Below are 9,210 nucleotides of genomic sequence, written 5' to 3'. Positions count from 1 at the left end.
GCAGTCTATCCATCAGGCGATCATCACGGTACTTAGCTATACGAATTAACATAAGACAATTGTCTGTTCCTCCACCATTCACTGGGGATTTGCTATACATTTCAAAGAGAGATAAATACAGAGAGATCCCGTGTTTACACTTCATTTAAATGCTAGGATGTTCATTTGATCATCAGAATACAGCACTGACAGGGACTGATTACATTGTTGACCCTATTTATATATATGTAAATACACAAAAACACAAACTTTGTCTCCCCACATGTCTTTAAGGGTTGAATTTGAGTCATTTATTTTGCAGGATGTTTAACCCTTTCTGGCCATGGGTCACTAAGATATACTCTTATTCCAATGCAAAATCAAAACTCTATATTTAAGAGCAGTTTGCATGAATGATAGGAAGATTTTGACTTTTTACTTATTTAACATCTAATATCAGATTTGAAGGGAATAGTAAGGCTCCCTCTTTCATAGCGGATTAATCTACTTCCACCTGGTACACTCAGCAAGGAAAAATGAACACCAGCTGCAAAATAGAACATACAGGAAGAAGCGACCCATGGCGGGAGGGCCCGAAGGGTCACAATATCCTCCCCAAAATGTTGGTGAGGGGGCAAGACCGGCAGCTGGGGAGATGAAGGGGCAGGGCCAGAGCCTCTCCTCTTCTGGTCATGCTGGCTGGTGCAGCATGCAGCGGCTTCACTCTTCCAGGCAGCCTCCGGCCACGCTGTTTGGGGTCCTAACCTATCGTTTGAGAAGCACTGCACTAATGTTTCACATTGGGGGAATCCCAGGGGAGTGAGTGTCCCAGGCAGACAGCGTGGCGGGAGGCTGTCCGGGAGAGAGCAGCTGCTGTGTGCTGCGCCCCGGGCAGCGTCCCCGGCAGGCAGCGTGGCGGGAGGCTCCCTGGGAAAGAGCAGCCACTATGTGCCACACCATGGGTAGCGTCCCTGGCAGGCAGCGTGGCCAGAGGCTTCCTGGGAGAGAGCATTAGTGGCTCCATGCATGCCAGGGGGACTGGAGTAGAGCCTCCACTGCCAGGTACGTGAGATGGGGAGAGCATGGGGCTCCTGGGCTGGGTTTGGGGTGGGGATCATGTGGGGAGTGGGGCAGGGAGTCACATGAGGGGTCACGTGGAGGGGTGGGGACGAGTCACGTGGGGGGGGTGTCACATGGGGAGGTCATGTGCCCCACTTTAGCTGGTGCCTCCTTTGTGTCCCTCCCACTAGTCGCCTGTCACTTAAAACTATGGATGCATTTTCAGTGAAGCAAGTAGGCAGAGAGAATGTAATGTTTGTTAAGTGGGAGGAGGTGGGGATGTGATAAGGGGAAACTGCAGAACAGAGTGAGAGCAAAATCTGGATCCCATAAACTTACTCTGAGAACCAGAATGCACCTGTTCAAACCTGGCATTTGGCTACTTCAAAGTGACCTCAAAGGTGAATTTAAAAGTACTTAGTACACTAGCATGGAGTGCAATGAATGACTGGGGGTACTCAATATTACACAGAATAGTCGGTGCAAACCTATTTAGCAGTTTAGGCTTGCATTTGGCTTATGTTTTGAAAACATTCTGCCGAGCTGTTTGTAAGAACAGTGCATTGGTTGGAGGATTTTAAAGCAAGGCTCCTTGCTGCACTGTCCAATCCGAGTCTTACCATTTTCTCAAGAACAAACAAAGCACACATGATCCGAGAGAGCCCAGGAGATAAAGTGCATTCCTGGCTTTGCTGGCTACAGAGCAAACTGCAATGTAATTTGTTTAAATAATCATCCACAATTTGAGGGAGTAAGTTCCCTTCAGTAAGCCTGAAAGGATTTCCATCAGTGAAGAACAGCATGCAAATTTCGTACTGAAACAAGGTCAGGCATTCTGCTTGCCAATGCACACTTGCACTATTATGAATGCAATAAGACAGGCATTGTTAGTTTCCCTCTTGCTTTAGTAAACCATGACCGTACTGAGCAGTTCAGTAAGCACATTAACTACTATTGTTTGTGAGAATCATGGTAGCTAATGCACAGTCACTTATAAACACTGGTTTATAGTCCCTAAAAAGCTTTTAACTAGAAATGTGGTAGCAAGTTCCATGGCCCTAAACCACAATTGAACTGTAAACACTAGATACCTCTGTATGGCTGTCTTGAAAGAGCAACTCTTTAACTCTAGCTAAAGGATAAAGTACACATGAATAGTAGGATGATGTAGGAAATACCTGAATTAGCAAGATGGAGTTACATCAAATTAGCTTTGTACATGCTAGAAGTTGCATCCCTATAGTGCCCCTGGTGATAATAAAACCTTGTACTTGTTCTCTCTACCCAGAGTTCCTACATATATTAATTCTTACAACATCCTTGTGTTAAATACTAAGATCATTATAATATCACAACTATATTATCTCTGCGATGGATTCTAACATCATTATAACAGATGGGGAAATTGAGGCACAAGGAGCGGGAAGGGTTGAATTGTGCCATTAAACCACAGGCTTGCATTGAGGCCAGTGTGGAGCTGTCCCTCCTCTTGGGGAATGGCAGGAGGCATTCAGGAGAGCACAGGTGGTAGGGGAGCTCCTTGTTCTCTATTGTACACCCATGTAAGGGTCACCCACCATGTGACACTAAGTGTCTTGCCCAAGGTCATGCCCTAAGTCAGTGTCAAAACCAGGGAAAGGACTCACAAGTCCTGACTCCTGGTCCTCTGCTCTAATCACTGAACAATAGACCCCCATATGGTAAACATGGTAACCCCAGATATAAGACCTCCTTTTGGAAGGAGAATGAACTGTACCACTCTTGAGTATTCCTTAAAGCCTGGCACAGAATGGAGGTTCAGGGGCAGAAGGTTACTACTCCATTTCAGATTTCTATTAAGATTTAGGGCTATTATTATGACAAAACACTTACACAGCAACATAACTTCACCAGCTGCTTTACAAACAGAGATAAAATACACTTCCCCTGCCCTCAAGAGCTGATAATCAAAACGAGACCAGACAAAACACAGCACAGAATACTAGCTTCTCAACTAGGAGAAGTTGAGCAAGGGGAATATTAATGATGAAATGTCGGGACATTGCTTGAAGTTTTGAAATTGCATAAGGGTTATGATTTTCCCCCTCCTTTTTTTAGACTGTATCCAATTCTGGTTAAAAACAGATATTTGAACTAATGCCACTGCAATTTCTCACTTTTGAGGAGTTAAAGAAAGCGAGCTTGGAGTCATTGTGGATTGTTCTTTGAAAACATCCACCCAATTTTTTTAAAAGGCTCCAGAGACGATCCCAACAATTGCAGTCCAGTAAGCCTAACTTCAGTACCACTCAACTGGATTGAAACTATAGTAAAGAACAGAATTATCAGATACATAGCTGAACATGGTTTGTTGGGAGAAGAGTCAATGTGGTTTTTGTAAAGGGAAATCATGCCTTGCCAATCTACTAGAATTCTTTGAGAGGGCCAACAAGCATGATGACAAGGGTGATCCAGTGGATATAGCGTACTTAGATTTTCAGAAAGCCTTTGAGAAGGTCCCTCCCCAAAGACTCTTAAGCAAAGTAACTTGTCATGGGAGAAGAGGGAACGTCCTCTCCTGGATCAGTAACCGGTTAAAAGATAGGAAACAAAGAGTAGGAATAAATGATCATTTTTCAGAATGGAGAGCGGTAAATAGTGGTATTCCCCCAGAGGTCTGTACTGGGACCAGTACTGTTTAACATATTAATAAATGATTTGGAAAAAGGGATAAACAGTGAGGTGGCAAAATTTTCAGATGATACAAAACTACTCAAGATAGTTAAGTCTAAAGCAGACTGCGAAGAGTTACAAAGGGATCTCACAAAACTGAGTGACTGGGAACAAAATGGCAGATGAAATTCATTGTTGATAAATGCAAAGTAATGCACATTGGAAAACATAATCCTAACTCTCTTTCTCTCTCTCTCTCTCTAAAATGATGGGGTCTAAATTAGCTCTTACCACTCACAAAAGCGATTGTGGAGTCTCTGTGGATAGTTCTCTGAAAACATCCACTCAATGGGCAGCGTCAGTCAAAAAAGCTAATGGAATGTTGGGAATCATTAGGAAAGGGATGGATAATAAGACAGAAAATATCATATTGCCTCTATATAAATCCATGGTATGCCCAGATCTTGAATACTGCGTGCAGATCTGATTGCCCCCTCGTAAAAAAGTTATATTGGAATCGGAAAAGGTACAGAGCAGGGCAACAAAAATGATGAGGGGTATGGAACAGCTTCTGTATGGGAGAGATTAAAAAGATTGGGCCTGTTCAGCTTGGAAAAAAGATGACTAAGAGGGGATATGATAGAGATCTATAAAATCATGACTGATGTGAAGAAAGCAAATAAGGAAGTGTTATTTACTCCTTCTCATAACACAAGAACTAGGGGTCATCCAATGAAATTAATAGGCAGCAGTTTTAAAACAAGCAAGGAAAAGTATTTCTTCACACAACACACAGTCAACCTGTGAAACTCCTTGCCAGAGGATGTTGTGAAGGCCAAGACTGTACAAGAGCTCAAAAAGTGCTGGATAGGTCCATCAATGGCTATTAGCTAGGATGGCCAGGGATGCAAAACCATGATCTGAAGTGTCCCAGAAGCTGGGAATTGGTGATAGGGGATGGATCACTTGATAATTACCTAGGGGGCCTCGAGCAGGTTTCAGAGGGGCCTCCAAGCAGGGCCAGCATTAGACAGCCAAAGCCCTACCGCATGGGGCTGAAGCCCAGGTCCCTGAGCCCGGCCACCTGGGGCTGAAGCTGAAGCCTGAGCAATGTAGCAGGCAACTGCCCTGCTTGCTACCCGCTAATGCCAGCCCTGGCTTTTACATGCAGAAAACCAGTTTTCGTGGCACAGGTGGGCCGTGGCATTTTTATAGCGTCGGGGGGGGGGGGGGGGGGCTCAGAAAAAAAAAGGTTGAGAACCCCTGATCTAGATGGACCATTGGTTTGACCCAGTGTTCTTATGTAATGTGCCATGGAAGTCAAAGAAGCTAAGAGAATGTTGGACACCATTAGGAAAGGGTTAAGGGTTAGCTAATAAAACAGAAAATATCATAATGCCACTGTATAAATCCATGGTATTCCCACACCTTAAATACTGCATACAGTTCTGGTCACCCCATCTCAAAAACAATATATTACAATTGGAGGAAGTACAGAGAAGGGCAACAAAAGTGGTTAGGAATATGGAGCAGCTTCCATGTGAGGAGAGATTAAAAAGAGTGGGACTGTTCAGTTTAGAAAAGAGACAACTAAGGGGGGATACGACAGAGGTCTATAAAATCATGAGTGGTGTGAAGAAAGTGACTAGGGAAGTGTTATTTACCCCTTCACTTAACACAAGAACTAGAGGTCACTTGATGAGTTTAATAGGCAGCAGGTTTAAAACAAACCAAAGGAAGTACTACTTCACACAATGCACAATTAATCTGTGGAACTTGTTACTGTGGGATGTTGTGAAACCCAAACGTATATCTGGGTTCAAAAAAAGAATTAGATAAATTCATGGATGATCGGTTCAACGGCTATTAGCCAAGATAGTCAGGGACACAACCCCATGCTCTGGGTGTCCCTAAGCCTCTGACTGCCAGAAGCTAGGGCAGGATGACAGAGGGAAAAAGGGTGCGTATGAATTACAGGAGTCCCCTGATTCTGGTATCTATATAATAGTTCACCAAAGGTACTGAAAGCCTGTGTCACATTGGTTATTATAATAATTGCAGAATGTATGTATGGATACGATGTAAGGTGTTATGTATGTATACTGGAAATTATATGTTCTTAAGGGGGGCTGATCACCAAAGGTGATAAAGAAATTTGTTTTGGGCAGGAGATGCTTATCTATCTGTCTGACTATGTGTAAATCCTGTATTGTCTGCCTCACTGAGTCTGAGCAAAATGCTAATCAAATGTGGAAATATGCTAATCCAGAGATTGCAGAAATCTATAGGAAAGGACCTCTGCAAGGAAGCAGCAGTGAGGTGTCCCATTTACAAGCACAGACAATGGATTGTTTGGGTTAACTTGGGGTACAGAGCTTCTTTTGCCAAGGTGGCAAGCTGCCAACGACCTGTCTCATGAGCAGAAGATCACAGCTAAGTCTGGCTGTTAAGCACTCTAAGAAAGATTTTGGGTGAGCTAACCTTCAGTAGACAAAAGGTAACTTGTTAATAAAGTTTAGGCTCTAGAAGATGAGTTATGGTTTTATTTTATATGATACTTTTTGTTTCCAATTCTCCTACTCGCCGTCACTAGACTCTCCAAGCTTTGTTAAATAAACATCTTCTTGCTTTCACTAAAAACATATCTAAGGGCTGTGTTTTAAGAGGAGCAGTGATTTGAGGTGACTGGCAAGCTGGGGTGTACTGTTCTTCTGGGAACAGTGAGTCTGTGGATTCTGCATGTGTCCAGTGGATCCGGGCTAGACATTCCAGGGAGACACTCAGGGTATATGTACACAGCAAATAAATACCTGCAGTGCTGGCCCGTGCCAGCCAACTTGGGCTTGCAGCGTTAGTGCTGCAGGGCTGTTTCATTGCTGTGTAGACTTTCTGGCTTAGGCTGGAGCTTGAGCTCTGGGACCCTCCCACCTTGCAGGGTCCTAAAGCCTGGGCTCCAGCCTGAGCCCAGAAATCTACACAGCAATGAAACAGCCCTGCAGCCCAAATCCCATGATCCCAAGTTGTCTGGCACAGGCCAGCCATGGGTTTTTCTTTGCTGTGTGAACACCCCCTTAGAGGACTCAAGGCTTGGAGTCTGCCTATTGCTAACCTGTAAAGAAGGAATGGAGCCTGTTTAGGCCTGGAGGGCAGTGCTTGTGTTGCCAGAGAAATTGGGGAGCTGAGCCACAGCAGGTGTACGCAAGGCTTCCTCCTGGGTGCCTCACAACCCTTCGTACTTCCAGGAAACATCACAAGCTCCACCAATGTATACCCTGGTACAGACAATTCCTTCCATAATATGTTTAGCTGATCACAAGAGATAGTGTGGAGCAATAACTGTATTATACTTACACAGCACAATTATTTTTATCGCTCTACCAACCAAAGGAAAGTAGTAAAATGAACATCCGTTTTCAGATGGTAAGTTCTGTGGAACAGAGATAATCTTTTTGTTCTGTGGTTGTACAGCACCTAGGCATAACGAATTCTTGGTCTATACATATAACCAGAGGAGGGGGTTGCTGTCGAATACATTAGGCAGTATTATGATGTCAGCTAAAAATGGTGGACTCACATCATGCATTTTTCAGGATTGTGTGGATCTTCTATGAATCTTGGTTTGTCAGCTGCACCTCAGGGAACTTGTTCTAATAAGGTAAAAAAAATGTATGACTGATGTTCCTTGTGGGACAAGCTCAGTGAGGTAATATCTTTTATTGGACCAATTTATGTTGGTGAGAGAGACAAGCTTTTGAGCTTACACAGGGCTCTTCCTCGGGTCTGGAAAATGTACTCAGAATGTCACAGCTAACTACAAGGTAGAACAGATTGTTTAACATAAATAAACATATTTCAAGGGACCATTCAAAGTGAAGTGGCCCATCGACACCTCTCAAGTCATGAGAGAGGGGGAGGGTTAGGGGATTATAGATAGTTGTAATAAACCATAAATCTACTGTCTCTGTTCTGTCCATGATTTTCAGTGTCTAGCAAAGTTATTAATTTAAGCTCCCAGGCTCATCTTTTGAAGGTATTGTGTAGGTTTCCATTGAGGGTGAGAACTGAGAGGTCAGGTATGAAGTGATCATTTTGTCAAATGTTCACTCACAGGTGATGTGGTGTTTTTGTCTTTTATCATTTTTCTGTGTGAGTTCATCTGAGAGTGTAGTGATTGTCTGGTTTCACCCACATAGTTGTTATTGGGACATTTAGTGCACTGAATGAGGTACGCCACATGGATCTGGAAAGGTATGTTATGGGGGGTGTTGATCATCAGAGCAGTGGAGATATGTCTACAGGTTTTGCAGCTGTTATTCTGGAAGGGTCTGGTGTTGCTTTGAATTGGTACGTCCTGGTGTATGGAGAGCTTGCTTCTGATGATGAGCTTGGAGAGGCTGGGGGGTTGTTTGAAGGCCAGAACAGGGATTGAGGAAAAATTTCTTACAAGATGTGGTCCCCATAAAGTATGGGTTGTTGTTGTTCATGATACTCCTACAGCTTCCCATGATAGGTGACAACTAGAGGGGTATGGTTGGACAGGGTTTCATTTCTGTATTGAAGCAAGTTCTCTTGGGGTATTTGGATGGCCCACTCCATGATGCAATCTATTTCTCTGGGGAAACATCCTTGTTTGATGACGGCTGCTTTTAGTGTGTAAAGATGTATACCCCAGACTTTCTATTCGGAGCATATGCTGTGGTATCTGAGTGCCTGCCTGGCGTCTTTGTGTGTTTGGGGTCGTTACTGGATCTGTGAAGGCAGGTATGGTGATCAGTGGGTTTCTTGTATATAGTTGTCTGTTGGGTTCCATTGTTGAAGCTGATCATGGTGTTCAGGAAGTTGATGCTAGTATAGGAGTGTTCTAGAGCGAATTTAATGGATGGGTGGCAGTGGCTGAAGTTGTGTTGGAAATCTATGAGGGAGTTTAGGTCATCTGTCCAGAGGATGAAAATACCATTGACACATCTTAGGTATATTATTGGTTTTGTGGTGCACTTATCCAGAAATTCTTCTTCAAGGTGGCCCACGAAGAGGCTGGCATATTGGGAAGCTATCCTAGTATCCATGGCTGTCCCATGGTTTGGACAAAGTGAAGAACAACTTTTTGCTAGACATTAAAAATCATGGACTGAACAGAGACACTGGATTTATGGCTTATTACAACACTCTCTAACCCACTAACACCTCCCTCGACTTCCCAAGCATTCTCTCCACTCCCCATGACTGGAGCATTGTTGACAGGCCACTTCACCTTGAATGGTCCCTTGAAATATGTGTTAAATACTTATGTTAAACAATCTGGTCCACCTTATATTTAGCTGTGACACTCTGAGTACATTTCCCAGACCCGAAGCAGAGCTCTGTGTAAACTTGAAAGCTTGTCTTTTTCAACAAGTAGAAGTTGGTACCACCTAAGATATTACCTCATCCACCTTGTCTCTCTAAGATCCTGGGACCAAAAGGGCTACAACAACACTGCATACAACAATGGAAGATGTTCCTTGTGACTTACTGTCATAT

The sequence above is a fragment of the Natator depressus genome, chromosome 2, assembly GCF_965152275.1.
Source record: "Natator depressus isolate rNatDep1 chromosome 2, rNatDep2.hap1, whole genome shotgun sequence".
Classification (NCBI taxonomy): Eukaryota; Metazoa; Chordata; order Testudines; family Cheloniidae; genus Natator; species Natator depressus.
This window is presented reverse-complemented; position numbering follows the sequence as displayed.